The sequence below is a fragment of the Pelodiscus sinensis genome, chromosome 6, assembly GCF_049634645.1.
Source record: "Pelodiscus sinensis isolate JC-2024 chromosome 6, ASM4963464v1, whole genome shotgun sequence".
Classification (NCBI taxonomy): domain Eukaryota; kingdom Metazoa; phylum Chordata; order Testudines; family Trionychidae; genus Pelodiscus; species Pelodiscus sinensis.
In genome coordinates, this window is record NC_134716.1 from 80184985 (window position 1) to 80206202 (window position 21218).

Consider the following 21218-nt stretch of genomic DNA (forward strand, 5'->3'; position numbering starts at 1 on the left):
TAATAGTAGTAGCATATGCATTTAAAATAATAGGGCAGAGGTGGCCAAACTCTGGCTTGTGAGCCTTACTGCAGCTTACCATTAAAATGCAGCTTTCAAGCCGCAACATCTCCCCCCATTCTCTGCCTCCCAGAATGGTGGGGGGAGAGTTTGGGACCTCTGTCTTGCAGGGAGATGGTGGGGTAGGGGCTTCTGCCCAGTGGGGAGGGAGCAGGGCTTTAGGGCTTCAGCAGGAGTGGGGCTAAAGATTGTCATATGTGGCTTGGTGAAATGGTAAGTGTGGCCACCTTCATAACAGGCAATGCTTATGCATGAGTTCAAGGAACCTTAACAGCAATCAAGTTGACAATCAATTAAAATGTATGTCTTTGTATTTATAAACTTATCTATAAAAACCCATCCTATGCTCTGGGCACCTATCCATAAATGTAAAAGTCACATAATAAAATACAAAAATATTACCCCAAAATATAAATGTTCCAAACCCTCAAGCAACCTCCTCTTCCTCCTCATAGTCTGCAAAAAACCTTATGTATACAGACTGTACACAGTGTTTTCCAAATCAAAATAACACCATTCTTTATATAAAGTGGGAGAGTGGGCAAGTATTCCCATTTTAGTTTACAGAATCAGAAATTGTCCTTTGTTACCGAAATATGAAAAAGTTTCATTTTAAAAGTTGGTCAGGTACAGTGACTTGCTGTCTACTGTAAAATAAGTAAAGCTGATTGTCTCAGTCCTCGGAACCATAAAAATATAGGACTGGAAGGGACTATCACTTCATGCATTGGCAAGAATGGACCGTATCTGACAGATTTTTGTCTCATAAACTGGTTGCCCTGACATATCTCTCAATAAGTAGGTCTACCAGAATTTGTTTAGTATTATTTTGATGGGCAATAGCAAATCTTATCCATTTATATTTTCAGCTGTGGGAAATTATGGGAAGGCTCAAAAGAATAATTTAAATTATCAGCTTGTGTCAAAATATATAAAATAAATAATCTTAAATCAGACTCACAGTCCTCAAGCAGCATTTTTCTTACTTTACCTATCTGTAAATTGATTATCAATGGAAATATTTTCCCTCCATGTATGCGTATGCCAAAATTGATGTTTAGTGACAGCTACTGATGGAAATCTCATTCTTTGAGTCTACTCAAAATACTCTTTCTTGGCTCTCCTCCAACAAACACATGCCCACAAACATCTTCCTTTTAATATTTCATTTCTCTTTCTAGTCCTTTTTTGCACCATCTTAATTGGGCACTGATGGATTTCTGTTAAATATTAGTAGAAGAATGTATGGCATGTTGGTGGCACCAATCTAACAAGGATGATATGGGTGTTGCACAGAGATTTCTGTAATCTTCTGTTAGGGTCTTATTCCTGTAAGATGTTAAGCACTCAGTCAATGAAACTACTCAGTTCTTCAAAGGTAAACATTTGCTTTAAGTGCTTCCTTAGATTGGTCCAGAATGCTCAGCATCTCACAGGATCAAGTCCATACATTTAGCACACATTCTCTCTATATGTAGTTACAAATGTCTGAGACTGCTAAAAATACCTAAATAAAAAGTTAAATGGGGGAAGGGATGAACAGTTGTAATAGTTTTACAGTGTCACAGTTTTGAACCAACTGAATGCTTGTTTCATTTTCTTCCTTCTTTAACCCCTTCAGGTCATGACTTCATGCATGCCCAGGGTCCTATCTTTGCAAGCAGGCCCATTATTTTCAAGTAGATTGCAATACTGCACAGGGCTGTGCATGCACAGCATGCATTCTTAGGAATGCAAAGAGTTAATCTTCCTCTTTAAAAGCCTTGGGGGAACTCCAAGTGCATCAAGCCAGTAAAAGCTAAAAATTATGCAGCAGTAACTTGCAGCAAACCTGTTCGTGTCTCTGATTAGGAAAATGACTTGGTTGAAGTTTTATGCTGCATAGCCAACCAAGGTGGCAGAGTAATTGCTCGTGCATAATACAAATGACAGTAATTTCCACTCTGACATATTTATGTTCATTTTCAAGAAGAAGAGCTATGTTCGACCCTTCTTTGTTCAAAGGGTGGCTCGAGCAAATGGTTTGCAGGCATATGTCTGTGTGTGAACATCCCTGGCTTTGCCATGCCACTATTTCCATGTAACCTCTGTTCCACTCCTAAAAAGCAAAGGCTGCTTGCCACTTCCCATGCATATAAAAAATCTACCTCAAACTGTGTGACAAAAACTGCAATTAAACCTATGGGTTCTTCTTGTCCTCCCCCCCCAGCTCAGACCGAGTTGCTGCAGACAATCAAATGCGCCATTTCTGCCTAGGCGATGCTTCCCTTGCCTCCCGGGCAGGGAAGAGGCATTGGCATGGCGAGAGGGTGCTGCTGTTTTAATAGAGAAAATGCTGGCGGAAGGTGAACGTACCGCGCACAGGGTAAGTTTGATGTTGACAAACTTCTTGTGGCAGCGAGACTGTGTCAGCACAACTTCCAGGAGAACGAGAGAGCGGCTCTTGCAGGGACGGCGGGAGGCGGCCGCGGGGACGGAACAGCAAATGCTATTCAGCCCGAGCAGTTTCAAGCCGCCCATGCTGGGGAATTACTGTAGTCTAGCTACGGCTCTTAGCACTGGCGCTGGATGTGTGTGTGCGCGTTGGGGGGGGGGGGAGAGCTGCAGGCAAGGGAGCCGAGTGGGGAGCTTTCAAGTTACTTTGCTCCATCCTGCCTGCGCACAGCAGAGGCAGGCAGGCTGCGTGTGAAGTGCGAGCAGCGCCTCCCCTGCTGCTTTGGGCTGCGGCCCCTTGGGTCACCCAACTTCTCCGCGCCCGAAAACTCCCTCTTTGTTTCCGAATGGGACTCTCCAAAAATGTATTCTCGGGCAGACTGACAGCCGGGGTCAAGAAACAGCTGTTGGAGTTAATGTTTCTTCCTCCCACTTCGTCTGATGGCTGTGCCCTGCCAAGACAAAGTGAGAGAGCGCACTGCTACCTTCCTCCGACAGCCTGGCTGCTAGCAACAAGAGATTGCTTTGCTTCAGCACACACAGGCTGATCCAAAAGGCAATAGCAGCCTGGATCGTGCCTTTCATTTGGTGATATGGTGTTAGACCTTACAGGGTTTGTGCATAGAAGTGGGAGGGAGTGGGGCAGGGACACATCTAGGAAATGGTTCACATTATTTTGTATCTTTTTTTTTTCACCTCCAACAATCTGACAGGCATAGGAGAAATTGCATTTGTTTGCAAGGACTGATTCATGCTGCAGATCATTATCCAAAAAAGGCTGCCAAAAAGTCAGCTTGTTTTTAATCACTGGCCTGCCCAAGCTGCAAAGTTTATATCCAAATCCAGATCCAAACTACACCAAAGTTTGGGGATGCTCATATCTAAGCTTTTGAATCGGTGCATCTCTAATTTTCCTCATTCTCAGACCCTAACCTGAGCTACTGACATTCCATACTACTCTACAGCTTAGGCCGCTTCTTTCCATTCTTAGCCTAGGTTTGCCAACTTTCCAAGATTGTGCTGAAGTCTGCAGGAATGAAAGATTAATCTTTAATTAAAGATTATATGATGAAATCTCCAGGAATTTCATCCAACCACAGTTGGCAACCCTAACTATGCTCTCCACAAGCTGCTCTTTCCTGGTTGAGCAAACCCACTCCTCACACCGTGGCTCAGGCCATCCATTCCATCTCTGTCTTACTCTAGCTCTTATTTCTCTCAAAGACAGGTCTCTCATTGCATGGATGGGTACCATTAACTGCAATATCTTGTCCTTTCGGTCCTCATCCTCAAAGGAAACCTGCACAACACTTTCAAAAGATGAGACTGGGTGCTTACATTCATACATAGACACTAAAAATCATGGACTGAATAGAGACATGGGATTTATGGCTTGTTACAACAATTTATAATCCACTAACAACCCCCCTCCTTTCTCTCTATGACTGGTGGGGTGTTAATGGGTCACTTTACCTTGAATGGTTCCTTGAAATATGTGTTTACTACTGAAGCTAAACAATCTGTTCCATCTTGTATTTAGCTATGACAGGCTGAGTCCATTTTCCAGAGCTGAAGAAGGGCTCAGTGTAAGTTGGAAAGCTTGTCTCTCACCAGCATAAGAAATCACCTCAGCCCCCTTGACTTTCACTCCATCATCACATTAGTGGTGACATTTGTCACGATATGTCACTATGTTGTAATGTTGCACTGACACTTACATATATGTATCTAGGCTATTTAATCACTCATCACTGTGATCAATGGCATAGAAATGACTATTCATAAATAAAATAAATATATCATAAATACTGTTGATGTCCTACAAGCATAGCTTTCCAACAATCTCAGTAAAATCAGAGTTCTTCAGTAAACCCTACTGCCTCCTTGGAAGTGAACTATTTCAGTTTTTCCTAGTTTCCTCTCCAGGGCTATGTCTAGACTGCAAGCCTCTTTCGAAAAGATACTTTCGAAAGAGCCTCTTTCGAAAGAGAGCGTCTAGACTGCACGTTGAACTTTCGAAAAAGCGGCTTGCTTCTTCGAAAGAAAGCATCCAGTGAGTCTGGATGCTCTCTTTCGAAGAAGCCCTATTTACATTGAAGAACGCCTTCTTTCGAAAGAGGAACTTTCGAAAGAAGGTGTTCTTCCTCGTGAAATGAGGTTTACCGCCATCGAAAGAAAAGCCGCGTTTTTTCAATTTAATTTCGAAAGAACGCGGCTGCAGTCTAGACGCAGGTGAGGTTTTTTCGAAAAAAGCCTACTTTTTTCGAAAAAACCCCTGAGTCTGGACACAGCCCAAGACACTACCCTATCCAACCAGTTACTTTCTTCTGATCTGTGTACTCTGTTCTGCCTGCTGTGCTTTCCAAACTGGTCTATTCCATTCTTTCATGTTTTTTTCTGCGCACATCACACCTTCCCCACTCACTGCTAATTAATACCTGATTTTTGCTAGCTAAAAAAGATATCACTTTCATTAGCTACACCCATCCACACAAATCAGAACTGGCCTTGTATTTTTAGAGACTATAAGGGGTGAAATTCTGACCCCTTTGAAGTCAGTGGCAAAACTCCCCACAACTTAATTTGGTCAGGATTTCACCCATGGTACCCTTGAGCTGTGTGCATTCTGCTTCTGAACATTCATCTCCAGTTAATCTACACTCTACCTTTCTATTAAGCTGCATGATTCTGAAGAACCTGTAGTGTTTAATATCTGCACTATCTCTGTAGATAGCCTCTCAGACAGTCTTTAATTTCATTTGTTCTGCAATTGTAACCACCACCAAGTGGATTTGAACCTGAGACCTTTGAAGTAGAGTATAGGAGCCTCTACTCTTTCAACTAAAAGCCAGCTGGCTCCCAGCCCATGCAGTAGAGGTCTCTTGGTCTTAACTGTTGCTGTGGTCTAGGTACCACTTGCATTGCTCAGTAACCACACTAGAGCTATGTCTACACTGGCGGGTTGTTGCGCCACAAATATGCAAATGAGGCTAAGGGTGGAATATCGCCAAGCCTCATTTGCATACCTAATGAGCCGCCATTTTTTAGGAAGAGGCTCTGGCGCCAGAAGGAGCATCTACACTGCCCCTTCTTGTGCAAGAAAAACCCTCTTGCGCAATACCGTTATTCCTGAAAATAATCAGTGTAGTGGCATTGCGCAAGAGGGTTTTTCTTGCGCAAGAAGGGGCAGTGTAGACAGCCCCTTCTGGCGCAAGAGCCTCTTCCGCAAAATGGCGGCTCATTAGGTATGCAAATGAGGCTCGGCGATATTCCACGCTTAGCCTCATTTGCATATTTCTGGCACAACAACCCGCCAATGTGGACATAGCCTAGGTGTGTGAGTTACACAATCACAAAAGGATCGTCCATTAGTTTAGCTATCTAAATAATTCTTATTTCAGATACTCTAGTTGTAATTCATAAGTACTGACTTTTTGATCTTAATGCAATCTCCTTTTTTGTGCTAGCAGCTTTCAAGCATTAATCTCTGGAAGGCCAAATTTTGCTATAACTTAAACAACAAGGAACTCCATTAACTTTATAGGGTTGTATGAAGGATTGCAATTCAAAGAAGAATAGTGTCCATCACAGTTAAAATCCCCTGAAGGTCATGAAAAGAAATGACCCAATCCTAAGGCTTAGTGTGGCAGCTTGAAGTGAGCACTATGTATCTGCTGTTTATTGAGTTCCTCAGTTAGAACCAGAGTAGTAAATAGGCCTGGGTTCCTACCAGTGAAATGGTTTAAGTCCATGGTTAGAAGCCTGAGCAAAAGGGCTCTATTTAAAAAACCTTGAGATGGAGCTGAAGACTCTGAGGATAGATAGTTTGACTTTTCACTGTCCTGGAAGGGGTTCATTTTGACTTTGCAACTTGTCCAGAGGATCAAATTTCTGAAGACCCACCAAGCTAAGTAAGCAATCTACAAGGAGTGCCAGGAGTGGGAAAAGAAGTATACCATTACATGTAGCAGGCAGAAGTTCTCAAGAAGTAAGTGCCTCCCATTACAGTGTATAGTAGTCTTCACTTGCCCTGTGCTAGATAATGTCATGGTTAAGTGCAATTGTTGACAGTAGGTTGGGAATTTACATTCTTACCGTCTCATATATAAGAACAAGGGGACAATCTTAAGAAAGTCAATACAGATAAAAATACATACTTTTTGCATAAAATACGTACTTGTTGCCATAGTGAATCTCATTGCCACATGATGTCATTAAAATAAAGACTTTAACACGATTCAGTGAGAGACTGATGTTATATGGATAACAATATTCAAAACTATGATAGTTAAAGCTAGCAAAGAATGTTGAAGAGTTATAAAACCTCATGCTTGAGTGTTTAAATTACTTTGTAGTGAGCAGGGATTAGGATGAGACCTTCATGGTGGACAACTCACCCCATACTGCTTATTGTGGGGTTTCTTGCACCTTCCTTTGCAACATACGGTTCTAGCCACTATTGAGAAAGACCCTGCGTCTGATCCAGTATGGCTTTTAGCAAAAATAAAGCTTAGGTGACTCGTAAGTGGTACAGATTACTTGCAGCAGCTCTCTGAATAGAGGTGAATTTCACCTTCGAGGCATGTCACTGTTAATCAAAAAACCTCAAATATTCAAACTGTAAGTTATCAAAGGAAGTATTTATGTGAAATTTCTAAAAAATGCCCAGGTCACTTGGGAGCTTCGGCCCTATTTTCTGTAGCACCTAACACTCTTGGGAACCCAGTGCCCCCTGACTTTCATTGGACTAAGACTCTTCAGTTACATAGGCCGTGTCTATACTGACACTTTACTGTGCTTCAATTTTCATGTTCAGGGGTGTGAAGACACGCACGCATGTGAACACGCACACATTGTAAACTTGCATCCAGTGCAGGGAGCTGTTAGCTACTCCCCTCATTTAGGCTACGTCTAGACTATAATGTTTTATTGAAAAAAGGTACACAAACTGCGCTCCACAATTTGAGTACCTTTTTCCGATAGTTTTATCGAAAGAGGCTTTTCCAAAATTAGTCCCATCTACACTGGCCAAAATTTTGGAAAATCTTCCTCTTTTGGAAAAGCCTTTCTTCTTCATGGAAAGAGGAAGACAGGGCTTCCGAAACAGCGCGTCTGCTCTTCTGCAAAAACAAAACAGAAGAGCAGATGCGTTCCCTGGATGCGGCCCCATAGTCTAGACATAGCCCCAGGTGGTTTACATGGAGAGATGGGATGCTGGAGCCATGGCCATGCTTTAATGTTTTAAGTACAGACTTAGCCATAAATGCTTTTGAAAACTCTACACTCCACCATTGAAATATGAGCATTTGTTGAGAATAATCAGTGGTATCAGCAGGCCCAGGCAAAGAGTGTGCAGGGCCCAAGGCAGCACACTGACCCGCACGGCCAAGCGGCTCCCAGTCAGATGGGCGGAGCCAGGAGGTGGGCCAAGCAGCCCTGAATGCACGGGACCCAAGATGACTGCCTCGCTTGCCTTTACCAAAGGCCAGGGCTGGGTATCAGGGTCACAGCACTATTTTCTTGCACATAATATATTAAATAACTGATATATATCATAGGCCACTGTATGATAATTGTTGGTAAATGTTGACTTATTCAAGGTGACATAAACTGAAAGCTCAGAAAAACAGTGACAGCAGCAATTATGTGTATGATTACCACTGCAAATTTCAAAATCTTGATTCAATTATCCCTGAGTAGAAAACAAACATTCTCCAAATTAATTTGGTTTGCTTTTATTTTTATAAGAGATAGCAATTATTGCTCTCATTAAAACATTATTTTGATATTTTACATGGAATTTACTGGGTTCTCCTTTAAAATCAAGGCTTTTTTGCTAATTTTAAAGAAATCTTCATATTCTGGCTTTTGCTGCTCTAGAAACTTCCAGAAACATAAAAATCTTTCCTTGGGAAAAAATTGTGTTAGAAAATTTCCTGAGATGTGTCAAAATCTAGTCTCTATCTAAAGGAAAAATGAAATTAGTTAATTAGTTGATCAAGAGGAAGAGCTTAAGAGTGGGGTTTATATGAAGACAAAGATTGTCAGACAACTGATGTTATAATAGAATCAAAATACACTTGGATTTTCATAAACACCTGGTAGAAAATACACTTTCACAAGAAGTGGAAAGACCCTAGTAAGTCTCCACACTTCTTGTCACAATCTTATCTTCATATCTGTGGGACTTCAATAATGCCAGAAAATGTTAAATTAATAAATTATAATATTTCAGAACATTTTTCATGGTTTGATCATAACTGGACATTATGTTTAAAAAGCATTTCAAGCACCACCTTTCAAGTTAGTCTCAGGAGCAGTTTCCAATGTTTTAAATTTCCTCTGTAGCCTTATCCATGGTATTGTGATGAAATGTCATTATGTTAAAGGAGCCTTGAACAACATCTGTCTTTGCAAATAAGAAAAAATAATAAGTAAGGGAACTTTACACATCTTTTTAACTGAATTACATGCATGTATCTCTCAGTAATTATGGTTTCCATTTACTGCTGTTACATTTTCATGTGATAGTATTGGAGTGCAGAAAAGTCATCAACTCTCCCATCCGCAGGCGTTGTTCCAGTGGCACAGATATTTGACAAACTGGCTACATAGTCATAAATGAATTATCCATGATCCTCACAACTTAGGGTTAGCTATCCACTGCCTCCTTAAGTGCACCCTTTCAGATATAAGCCTGTATCTGTTTCAGGATGGAATTCTGAAGTTTCTACTCTAAGGGTGCATCTACACAGCGATGCTATTTCACAATACTTCCAATATCCCAAAATAGAGTTTTTCTCACGTCTTGGCAGCACGCCTGTAATTTCAAAATAGCTTTTGAAATAATGGGAGCACTATTCTGATGCCCCTATAAACCTCATTCTATGAGAATTAAGGGACGTTTTGGAATAGCTGTGTATTTTGAAATTAACTCTAAATAAGTTACACAATTTGTGTAGCTCAACTTGAGTAGCTTATTTCGAGCTAAGGGTATAGTGTAGGTGCACCCGAGGGCTACATCTACACTGGCAGCTTTTTGCGCAAGAACTCTTTTGCGGGAGAGTTCTTGTGCAAAAACGCTTCCAGAAGAGAGCGTCTACACTGGCACGTGCTTTTGCGCAAGAGCATCCATGCCAATGTAGACACTCTCTTGCGCAAGAAAACTCCGATGGCTATTTTAACCATAGGGTTTTCTTGCGCAAGAAATTCATGTTGCCTGTCTACACTGGCCTCTTGCGCAAGAACAGTTGTGCAAGAGGGCTTATTCCTGAGTAGGAGCATCATAGTTCTTTCACAAGAAACCCTGATTTTATACAGTAGAATGTCAGTTTACTTGCGCAAGAACACACGACCAGTGTAGACAGGCAGCAAGTTTTTGTGCAAGAGCAGCCGCTTTGGCACAATATTGTGCCAGTGTAGACACAGACTAAGTGTACTCTGTGTTGCTATCCCATTTGTTGGCTGAGTAGATGGTGAGGAAGGGATTCTTTGCAGCCTTTCCCACAACATAACTGTGCTACAGAGGGAAAATTTAATCCTGTGTAAACAAACTGAACATTAGAAACTAAGATGGTTCCATTAATTAAATTTATCCTTCTGAATTAATACAGTTCTAGCAAATTGCAAAAAAAATCTTTATGGAGTTCATGAATACCATGTGACATCTTGGTCACAAGTAAAATCTGAGTCTCAGTACAAATGGAAGGAAAGGACATTGTTAAAGAGAAAGAACTTTCAGCTTCTGGTAAACTAGAAAACATTTCAGACCAACCATCTAGAAAGGCCAAATTATACACAACTGTTGAAAAAAGAGGTAAATATTTGTCTTTCCCATTGCAAACTATAAATCTACTCTAAACTTATTAGGTTCTTAGTGAAATAAAAACTACACCTAATAATTTTACTATGGATTTATAAGCTCGAATATGGGGAAATTATAACATTTGATCTTAAAAGAGCTATTTTATTTAAAAGTTTGTGTGGCTTGGCATTATAATAACAAATATTTTAATTTTCTCTCTTCTTCAGTGTTGCCATAAGGCTCAGTTCTGAAGTCTTTACCTAGTCCTCACTCAGTCAAAAATTCCATAGATGGGGGAAATGAGAACAGTTGCTGTGTGTAAATACTCTGGCCTGATCTTGCTTCCATAATCAAAATCATTGGGATTGTTGCCTAATTTAGGATTGGGCTCCCAAAAGAGAGAATAGCCATACAGAAAACAGTCATATAATGAGGTATAACTAGGAGAAATGGGATGAGATTAAGATAGGGAAATTGTAGGCTGAATATCATTAAAATCTTCCTGACAGTGTACTCTATTATATTAGGGAATAATTTCATTGACTTCAGTGGGAGAAATGACTGAGTAAAATCTGAGTAAAGTTTGAAGAACGGTGGAGCTTGTTCCAAAGCCCACTTATGTCAGTGGGAGTCTTCCCATTGACTTTGGATCAGGCCTATAGTGAATACTCTAGGTATGTCACTGAAAATGGTTTAGAAACTGAAATCCTCATGAGAAATTATATAGAGCATAAACTATTTCCCACCATATCTGCACACTATGTAGGCAGGAGTGTTAGGCAGATAGACCTTTGATAACTCATATCAACAGTTGCTGGTGATTTGTGCATGTTGTTGAACCACAGGTTGTTTGTAAACAGCAGTAATTAAATGTACATTAATACTGACTCCATTGTGAACTTAAGTTAAAATGCCTTGAAAAAACACTCAGTTAAAAATGAAATTCCTTAACAGCTGGCACACTTCTCTATTCTACTAGGTAGTCTTTAGAATTTATTTCAGTACTTTGCACTGCTGTTCAGCTTATTGCCGTATGTTTCTTTTATCAGCAATAAGCTGGCAGTTACTCCTGTGAAGGTTGCTGTTTCCCAGTGAAACTTCCATCGGCTTATTGCCCAAGTCATTGATAAGGTTGCCTGTAGTTCATCAATTTTTTGCTTACTACTAAATGAGACTGTAGTCAATGAGGAGTAGTTGTAGTGACATAACGTTCACATGAGAATTATTTAGCTAGACTAAATAAAACTAAGCTGCATTTGTTTCACTAAATTGATTAAAACCCCAAAAGTGTGTGGGAGCAAATTGGCTCTAGCCCAGTATCCTGTCTTCTGACAGTGGCCAGTGCCAAGTGCCCAGAGTGAATGAACAGAACAGGAAATCATCTGGACTTAGTCTATACCGCAGGGTTTTTGCGCAATAAGCCTTTTGCGCAAAAGTTTTTGCGCAAAAACTTCTTGCGCAAAAGCGCGTCCACACCTCAAAGCACATCACAAAAGCACATCGCAAAGCACATCACTGCATGGACACTTTTGCACAAGAAAGCTCTGATTGCCATTCACAGAATGGCCATAAGAGCATCTGTGCTTTTGCCGATAGGGGTTTCTTACACAAAAACCCCTCCGGAACGTCCAAACCTGCCTTTTTGCGCAAGAACTCTTGCGCAAAAAGGAGTTATTCCTCATGGGGAGAGAAATAACTATACCGGCAAAAGCCCTCTGTTCTGCTGATTTACTTGCACAAAAACATGCTTGAAGTGTGGACGCTCTGCTGGTTTTTGCATAAAACCGGCTATTTTGGAGCAAAAACCTAGTAGTGTAGACATTGCCGAAGTGATCCACCCCCTGTTACCCATTCCCAGCTTCTGACAAATAAAGGTTAGGAAAACCATTCCTGGCTAATAGCCATTAATGGACCCCCATGAATTTATCTAACTGTTTTTTTGAGTGCTGTGAAAGTCCTGGCCTTCAAAACATCCTCTGACAGGGAGTTTCATAGGTTGACTGTGTGTTGTGTAAATGAATATTTCCTTTTCTTTGTTTTAAACCTGTTGTCTATTAAAGCCAATATCATCCAACAACACAAACTTAGACAGCTCCCTCACTGGCTGGAATGTGATGGATATTGAGCTGCTCTGCAATTTATGAATACTGAACGTTGGCCAGGTTATTGAGACGTTTTCTGTATGACCAAATTAGTTTAATGCAACAGGAGATGGCCTGGGGTGGGGGAAGTAGCAACAGAAATAATGACTCAAGATAAACCCCTTTTCCACAAATACTAGAGAGTTGTTAAAGGACAATGCCAAGATACTAGGTTTAAAGATTTTACCTCCTCTCCAACTAACCAACAAAACTGGCTTGAACCAGGATAGGAAAGAATCACAAACACAGGAGATAAAAAGAATGCTGGCAGCTTTAAAAAAGAACATTATCTCAAAAAAACGGAGAGAGTACTTGTGCAGAGGACCCAAATGAACACTGGATGTCTGAAGAACTTAGCCTGTCCTTGTTTACCACCAAAGGATGGCAAGGCATGTGTGTAGATTATGGTTTTAAATTCCTTTTCTCTAAATGCATTTTTCAGCATCACCTCAGTCACTGGAAAAATCATGAAGAACATCCTCAAGAAATCCATTTTGAAACACATGGGCTACGTCTAGACTGGCATGATTTTGCGCAAATACTTTTAATGGAAAAGTTTTTCCGTTAAAAGTATTTGCGCAAGAGAGAGTCTATACTGGCATGTGCCTTTGCGCAAAAGATTTGCTTTTGCGCAAAAGCATCCGTGCCAGTGTAAATGCTCTCTTGCGCAAGAAAGCTCCAATGTCCATGTTAGCCATTGGGCTTTCTTGACAAGAAATTAATGTGGCTGTCTATATACTTGCACAAGAGGGCCTATCCCTGAGCGGGAGCATCGGAGTATTTGCGCAAGAACCACTGATTTTGTACATTACAAAGTCAATTTTCTTGCACAAATACTCGCGGCCAATGAAGACAGGCGGCAAGATTTTGCACAAAAGCAGGCGCTTTTGTGCAAAATCATGCCAGTCTAGATGCACCCTTAGGCTTTGTCTACATGGCAGGGTTTTGCACAAGAAGCGTTTTGCAGAAGAGATCTTCCGCAAAAACCTCTTGTGCAAAAGCGCATCCACACCTCAAAAGCGCATCACAAAAGCAATGTGCTTTTGCCTAAGAGAGTGTCCACACTGCATGGACACTCTTGCGCAAGAAAGTTCTGATTGCCATTCACAGAATGGCCATCAGAGCACTTGTGTTTTTGTGATAGGCTCTTTTTGCACAAGAAACCCCTGTTTTCTGTCCACATACACCTTTTTGCACAAGAACTCTTGTGCAAAAATAAGTTATTCCTCGTGGGGAGAGGAATCATAGAATCATAGAATACTAGGACTGGAAGGGACCTCGAGAAGTCATCAAGTACAATCCCCTGCCCCCATGGCAGGACCAAATACTGTCTAGACCATCCCTGATAGACATTTATCTAACTTACTCTTAAATAACTCCAGAGATGGGGATTCCACAACCTCCCTGGGCAATTTATTCCAGAGTTTAACTAATCTGACAGTTAGGAACTTTTTCCTAATGTCCAACCTAACCCTCCCTTGCTGCAGTTTAAGCCCATTGCTTCTCGTTCTATCCTCAGAGGCCAACATGAACAAGTTTTCTCCCTCCTCCTTATGACACCCTTTTAGATACCTGAAAACTGCTATCACATCCCCCCTCAATCTTCTCTTTTCCAAACTAAACAAGCCCAATTCTTTCAGCCTTCCTTCATAGGTCATGTTCTCTAGACCTTTAATCATTCTTGTTGCTCTTTTCTGGACCCTCTCCTATTTCTCCACATCTTTCTTGAAATGCGGTGCCCAGAACTGAACACAATACTCCAACTGAGGCCTAACCAGCGCAGAGTAGAGCGGAAGAATGACTTCTCGTGTCTTGCTCACAACACACCTGTTAATGCATCCCAGAATCATGTTTGCTTTTTTTGCCACAGCAACAAACTGCTGACTCATATTCAGCTTGTGGTCCACTATAACCCCTAGATCCTTTTCTGCCATACTCCTTCCTAGATAGTGGCTTCCCATTCTGTATGTGTGAAACTGATTGTTCCTTCCTAAGGGGAGCACTTTACATTTGTCTTTATTAAACTTCATCCTGTTTACCTCAGACCATTTCTCCAATTTGTCCAGATCATTTTGAATTCTGACCCTATCCTCCAAAGCAGTTACAATCCCTCCCAGCTTGGCATCATCTGCAAACTTAATAAGCGTACTTTCTATGCCAATATCTAAATCGTTGATGAAGACATTGAACAGAGCTGGTCCCAAAACAGACCCCTGCGGAACCCCACTTGTTATATCTTTCCAGCAGGATTGTGAACCATTACTAACCACTCTCTGAGGGTATGTCTACACTACCACCCTAGTTCGAACTAGGTTAGGTGGATCCCATCTCTTCCTAGCAATCCTTGTGCCTGGAACAGAATCCCATGGTCAAAGAAACCAAAGCCCTCTCTCTGACACCACCTGTGCAACCACGCCTTTACTTCTACAATTCAATGGTCCCTACCTGGACCTTTTCCTTCAGCAGGGAGGATGGAAGAGAACACCACTTGCACTTCAGATTCCTTGATCCTTCTTCCCAGTGCTACATAATCTGCAGTGACCCACTCAAAGTCATTCTTGGCCGTATCGTTCATTCCCCAATGGAGAAGTAGGAAGGGGTAGTGATCCAAAGGTTTGATCAGTTTTGGAGGACTCTCAGTCACATCCTGAATTCTAGCTCTTGGTAAGCAGCACACTTCTCAAGATTCCAGGTCTGGATGGCAGATGGATGACTCCGTCCCTCTTAAGAGGGAGTCCCCGACCGCCACCACTCATCTTCTTCTTTTTGGGGGGAATGATTGTGGAACCCCCAACCCTAGGACTACGCATCCCATCCTCTGAGTTTGGGATGCGTTTTCAGAGGGATAGCCCTGTTAGTCTGTATCTTCAAGAACAAGTAGTCCTGTTGTACCTTAGGGTATGTCTACACTACCCCGCTAGTTCGAACTAGCGGGGTAATGTATGCATACCGCACTTGCTAATGAAGCCCGGGATTTGAATTTCCCGGGCTTCATTAGCATAAGCGGGGAGCCGCCATTTTTAAATCCCCGCTGCTTCGAACCCCGTGCAGCGCGGCTACACGGGGCTCGAACTAGGTAGTTCGGTCTAGGGTGCCTATTCCGAACTACCGTTACTCCTCGTGAAACGAGGTGTACCGGTAGTTCGGAATAGGCACCCTAGTCCGAACTACCTAGTTCGAGCCCTGTGTAGCCGCGCTGCACGGGGTTCGAAGCAGCGGGGATTTAAAAATGGCGGCTCCCCGCTTATGCTAATGAAGCCCAGGAAATTCAAATCCCGGGCTTCATTAGCAAGTGTGGTATGCATACATTACCCTCCTAGTTCGAACTAGGAGGGTAGTGTAGACATACCCTCAAAGATTAACACATTTATTCAGGCATAAGCTTTCACAGGCAGGAGCCCACTGCATCATGCATTCGATGTAGTGGGCTTCGCAGGCCCTTATGTGGGGCGGGGGAGGAGGGGTACAAAGGGTGCAAATGCACATGTACCCTGTAAGCACGAGGGGGCTCTCTTAGGTGGATGAGAGAGCACTGTGTTGCAGAGGGATGGGCGGGCAGGGCTCATGGCAGTGCAGCAGAGCTGGGGGAACGGTGCTCCTCACCCGCAAGGAGCAGCCTGGGCCCAGCCCTGCTGACTGGAAGCCCTGCCTACACTCACTCAGCACTGGCCTCATCAAGCAGGTAGAACAGCAGCAGGCAGAGGTGGCGAAGGGAGCAGGAGGCCATGGTGTCCACACTGCCTGCCATGATCCCAAAAGGTGATTTCTATAAAACCTTTATTACTGTATAAATTTTTAGTATGTTATAACAAAATCATTTTACCCCTCACTGTTTCCTCTCAAATTTTCCATTAACCTCTCTTATGCATGATAATTTTGAACTCCTTTATATTTAAAAAAATTGTGGTCCACATTTACAAAAAACTACCCTCCATAGAAATTCCTGCATACAGGCCTGTTAACTTTAGCAAAACTTTTGATAGTCTCCCACACTATTCTTGACAACAAGTTAAAGAAGCAGGGCTTGGATTAATGAACTATAAGGTGGATAGAAAGCTGGGTAGATTGTCAGGCTGAATGGGTAGGGATCAATGGCTGGATGTCTAGCTGGCAGTTAGTATCCAACAGAATGCCTCACAGGTGGGACCTGGGGCTAATTTTGTGAAACATCTTCATTAATGATCTGGATGATGGAATGGATTGCACCTTCAGCAAGGTCACGGATGATACTATGCTGCACGGAGAGGTAGATATGCTGGAGAGTAGGGATAGAATCCAGAGTGACCTAGACAAATTGGAGGATTGGGCTAAAAGAGGAGTGGGCAATGAGTGTCCTGTGGGCTAGATGCAGTTTGCCAAGGATAGCCTCTGGCGGGCCACAAGCACTTTATTTACCTGCACATCTGCAAGTACAGCTACCCACAGCTCCCATTGGCTACTATTCATCATTTCTTACCAATGGGAGCTGCAGGAAGTGGCATGGACCAGGTCACTACTTCCCCAGCTCCCATTGGCTGGGAACAGTGAATGACAGCCAATAGGAGCTACAAGTGTCTGTACCTGTGGATGCTCAAGTAAATAAACTGTCGGTAGCCCACCAACAGTGAACCCTGATGAACCGTGTCCAGCCCATAGGCCACTTATTGCCCATCCCAGGCCAAAAGAAATCTGATGGTGTTCAACAAGGACAAGTGCAAAGTCCTCTACTAGGAATGAAAGAATCTCATGCACTGCTACTGTCTGGGGATTGAATGAAAAAAAAAGATCTGAGGATTATAGTACAGGAGAAGTTGGATACGAGTCAACAGTGTGCCCTTGTAGCCAAGAACGCTAATGGACTGCATTAGTATGAGTATTGCCAGTAGACTGAAAGAAGTGATTATTCACCCTATACAGAACTTGTGAGGCTACATCTGGAGTATTGCAGCCAGTTTGAGGACCTTTACTACAAAAAGGATAAGAATAAAGTAGAGAAAGTCCAGCAGAGGGCAACAAAAATTACTAGGGGGTTAGGGCACATGACTTATGAGAAGAGGGTGAGGGAACTGGGCTTATTGAGTCTGCAGAAAAGAAGAATGAGGGGGGATTTGATAGTAGCCTTCAACAACCTTAAGGGAGTTCCAAAGAGGATGGAGAGAGACTGTTGTCAGTGGTGACAGATGACAGGACAAAAAGCAATGGTTTCAAGTTTCAATGGGGAAGGTCTAGTTTGGATATTAGGAAAAACTATTTCACTAGGAGGGTGCTGAAGCACTGGAATGGGTTAGCTAGGGAGGTGGTGGAATCTCCATCTTTAGGGGTTTTTAAAACCCAGCTTGACAAAGTCCTGGTGGAATAGGGTTAGTCCTGCTTGGATCAGGGGGTTGGACTAGATGACTTCCTGAGGCCTCTTTCAACCCATATTTACTATGATTCTATGTGCTGTTGATTTTGGAATGGCAATAACATACACTTCTTGGTAGATATTTACTTTCCCATTATTCTGAGCTTCTGTACGCTGTTCCAGCAGAATAATTTGAATCCCTACTGCGGGAATGTTATTACTCCAACTCTTCTTTATTAAAGATAGGTTTTTATCCATTGGAGATAACTACTTTTTGCATGGATATCTCTCTTCCAACACCTATTTCAAATGATCAATCATATTTACTAAGGGCTCATCTAGACTATGCTAAAGTGTCAAAAGAGGATATGCAAATTCCACAGGAATTTGAATATCTTCTTCCAATCTCACTTTCTAAAGCAGAGCTTTCAAAAGTGAAAGTAATCAAGACGCGTTTTTTTCAGCAATCCCCCCTTTTTCGAAAAGCCGTGTAAATCTCATTTTTTGAGAAAAAGCGGCTGTTCGAAAAAGGGGAGGGAGTTGCTGAAAAAAACGCGTCTTGACTACTTTCACTTTCGAAAGCTTCACTTTTGAAAGTGAGATCGGAAGAAGATATGCAAATTCCCATAGAATTTGCATATCCTCTTTCGACATTTTAGTGTAGTCTAGATGAGCCCTGAGAGTGCACCATTTGCCTATATTCTCCAACCATACCTGGAAGTAAGAATGTTAAGTATCAGTTAATTGAATACAGGCAGTCCCCGGGTTACGTACAAGATAGGGACTGTAGGTTTGTTCTTAAGTTGAATCTGTATGTAAGTCGGAACTGGCGTACAGATTCAGACACTGCTGAAACTGACCGCCAGTTCTGACTTACATACAGAATCAACTTAAGAACCCCAGGCGTCCCCAAGTCAGCTGCTGCTGAAACTGATCAGCAGCTGATTCCAGGAAGCCCGGGGCAGAGCAACTCTGCCTGGGGCTTCCTGTAGTCAGCACTGGTCAGTTTCAGCAGAAGCTGACTTGGGGATGCCTGGGGCAGAGCAGCTGGGGTGCTGCTGGGTTGCTCCAGTAGCGCCGCTCCTGGGTGCTACTGGACCAACCTAGCAGCACCCCATCTGCTCTGCCCCAGGAGTCCTGATTCAGCCGCTGCTGAAACTGACCAGCAGCGGCTGAATCAGGACCTGGGGCAGAGCAGCTGGGGTGCTGCCGGGTTGGTCCAGTAGTGCCCAGAGCGGGCGCTGCAGGACCAATCGGCAGCGCCCCAGCTGCTCTGCCCCAGAGTCCAAAACAAAAGCCTGGTCTGCTGGTGGGGGGGAGCACACTAGCTGCGCCCCCCCCCCCTCCCCAGCAGACCAGGGACACGGGGAGCAGAGCCTCTGAGGCTTTGCTCTGGCAAAGCCTCAGAGGGAGGGACCCCGCCGCGGCTGCGGCTTCAGTCCGGGAGCCTGTGGTCTGCTGGGGACGGTCCCCAGCAGACCACAGGCACCCAGATTGAAGCGGCAGCAGCGGCGGTTCCCCGCGCCTCTGAGGCTTTGCTCTGGCAAAGCCTCAGAAGCGCGGGAACCCGCCCGGTGCCCCTGGTCTGCTGGAGACAGTCTCCAGCAGACCAGGGGCACCGGAGCAGCTTACCAACGGGGCTTTCTCGCCCCGACTTCCGGGGCGAGAAAGCCCCGTTCGTAAGTGCGGATCCGAGTAAGTCGGATCCGCGTAAGTCGGGGACTGCCTGTAGTTCATGAACCTCATGAATTCTTATCAGTTACTCGACTACTCTATAGTTTCTGTTGGTGGGGCGGGCAGCCAGTGCACTCCAGTCCCACTCCTGAGGAGCCCTCTACCACTCTGCACTGCTGCCTCTGTATCAGAAGCAACAGCTTGGGGTACCAGGCGGGAGCTGGTCCACAAGGGGAGCCAGTTTAAAAACCCGCTCCCCTCACAGACCGGCTGCCTGTCGCCCTGCACTGCTGCCTCTGATACAGAGGCAGTAGCGCGGGGTGGCAGCAGCCCTGTCCAGGCGTGGGTCTGAGCTCCCGGAACCAGCATGAGCCAGAACTGAGCCGGACTGCCTGCTTGCCTGTCTCCTAAAACACTTTAAATGCAGAGCCGCAGCAGAAGTAGGTCCCGGACCTGGCACAAGCCGGGATTGAGCCAAGCTGCTAAAAAATTTACTGGCATGGGGGAGGGGGAGAGAATATGTGTGTAGTCTATAGCATTAACTGAAAAGCTTTTGCTTATCCGTTAATCAACTATACTATGACATCCCTTCCTGCAAGTATCCATTATAGTCTAAGGGTACATCTACTCTGCAACACTATTTCGAAATAACTAGTGCTATTACAAAATAACTTATTCCGCGTCTACACAGGAAGCAGCTATTGCAAAATACTGTAAAAATACTTCAAGATGGAGGACTTCTTACTCAGATTCCGGTGACTCTTATTGTACAAGAAATAAGGGAAGTTGGAGGAAGAGTGCTCTATTTCAAAATAAGATGCTCCCTATTTTGAAATAAGCTATTCTGAAATAAGATATACAGTTGATGTAACTCAATTTGTGTAGTTTATTTTGAGTTAAGCCCTGCAGTGTAGATGCACCCTTCGATTTATATCCTTTCTGCTTTCTCTTTTTTTTTGAAATATTCAGTTGTCATATATTTACTGATTACAATTTTAAAACAATATTTTATTCTGTAAGTTCATTGTGATTGTCCTTTCTTTGCTCCATCCATTCTTCATCTGAATATTCTTGCCCGAATCTCCTCCGTGCTATGCTGATTTATACTACTTGAGGATCTGGCCATCTGTTCACAGCTCATACCCATTTCTGTAATTATTTGAATTCAGACACCTTACATTTGTGAAAATAGATTTTTATCATGATTTCAACCCCCAAATTCAGTTTTTTTCCATATTAAGTCAGGGGAGGGAGATGTTCTTCAACCCATTGCACACTTGAAAAATTTGATCCATGGTTCCGATTCTTGTTCAGCACTAATTTTCAGATTTTAGAAGTCACAAACAATTGAGCCATAGAGGCATGAATTAAGTTATCATAAATTGCTTCTTTTCAGGGAGGAGGATCCTGTGGGGTCCATTTCTTTTTTAAATCTTTTATTCTTTTTCCTTCAATTGCCCCATATGGTGGTGAGCTTCCTCTTGACCAAGGAGTGCTGGATGCAGCTTTTTCCATTCATGAATTGGACAGAAGTTTTCTAGAGAGGGGTGAAAAACACTGAAGTCTCCAGGGCCAATCCAATGTAGTGCAAGTGTACAGTTACTCCTTATCATGAAAATCATTGTTAAATTGACCCTTCAGACTTGGATCTCCTATGTGCAAAGGGCTGTGTTGGCTTGACCTGAAACATCTTTGATTTAACTGCTGAACCCAGTACCTGCTCACAGTATTAACAGGAATCTGTGTAGTTAGTCATGATAATACATTGCACATACATCTTATT

At 43.0% G+C, this 21218-nt stretch overlaps 1 long non-coding RNA gene across 1 annotated transcript in view; it reads left to right on the top strand.

The window, feature by feature from the left end:
• Positions 1–2227: 2227 nt before the first annotated feature.
• The window catches only part of LOC142829916 (uncharacterized), a 70105-nt gene continuing 51114 nt past the window's right edge, over positions 2228–21218 (top strand). Inside the window, exon 1 of the long non-coding RNA XR_012904831.1 lies at positions 2228–2425. This is a non-coding gene — a long non-coding RNA (uncharacterized LOC142829916). The remainder of the gene's footprint in view (positions 2426–21218) is intronic.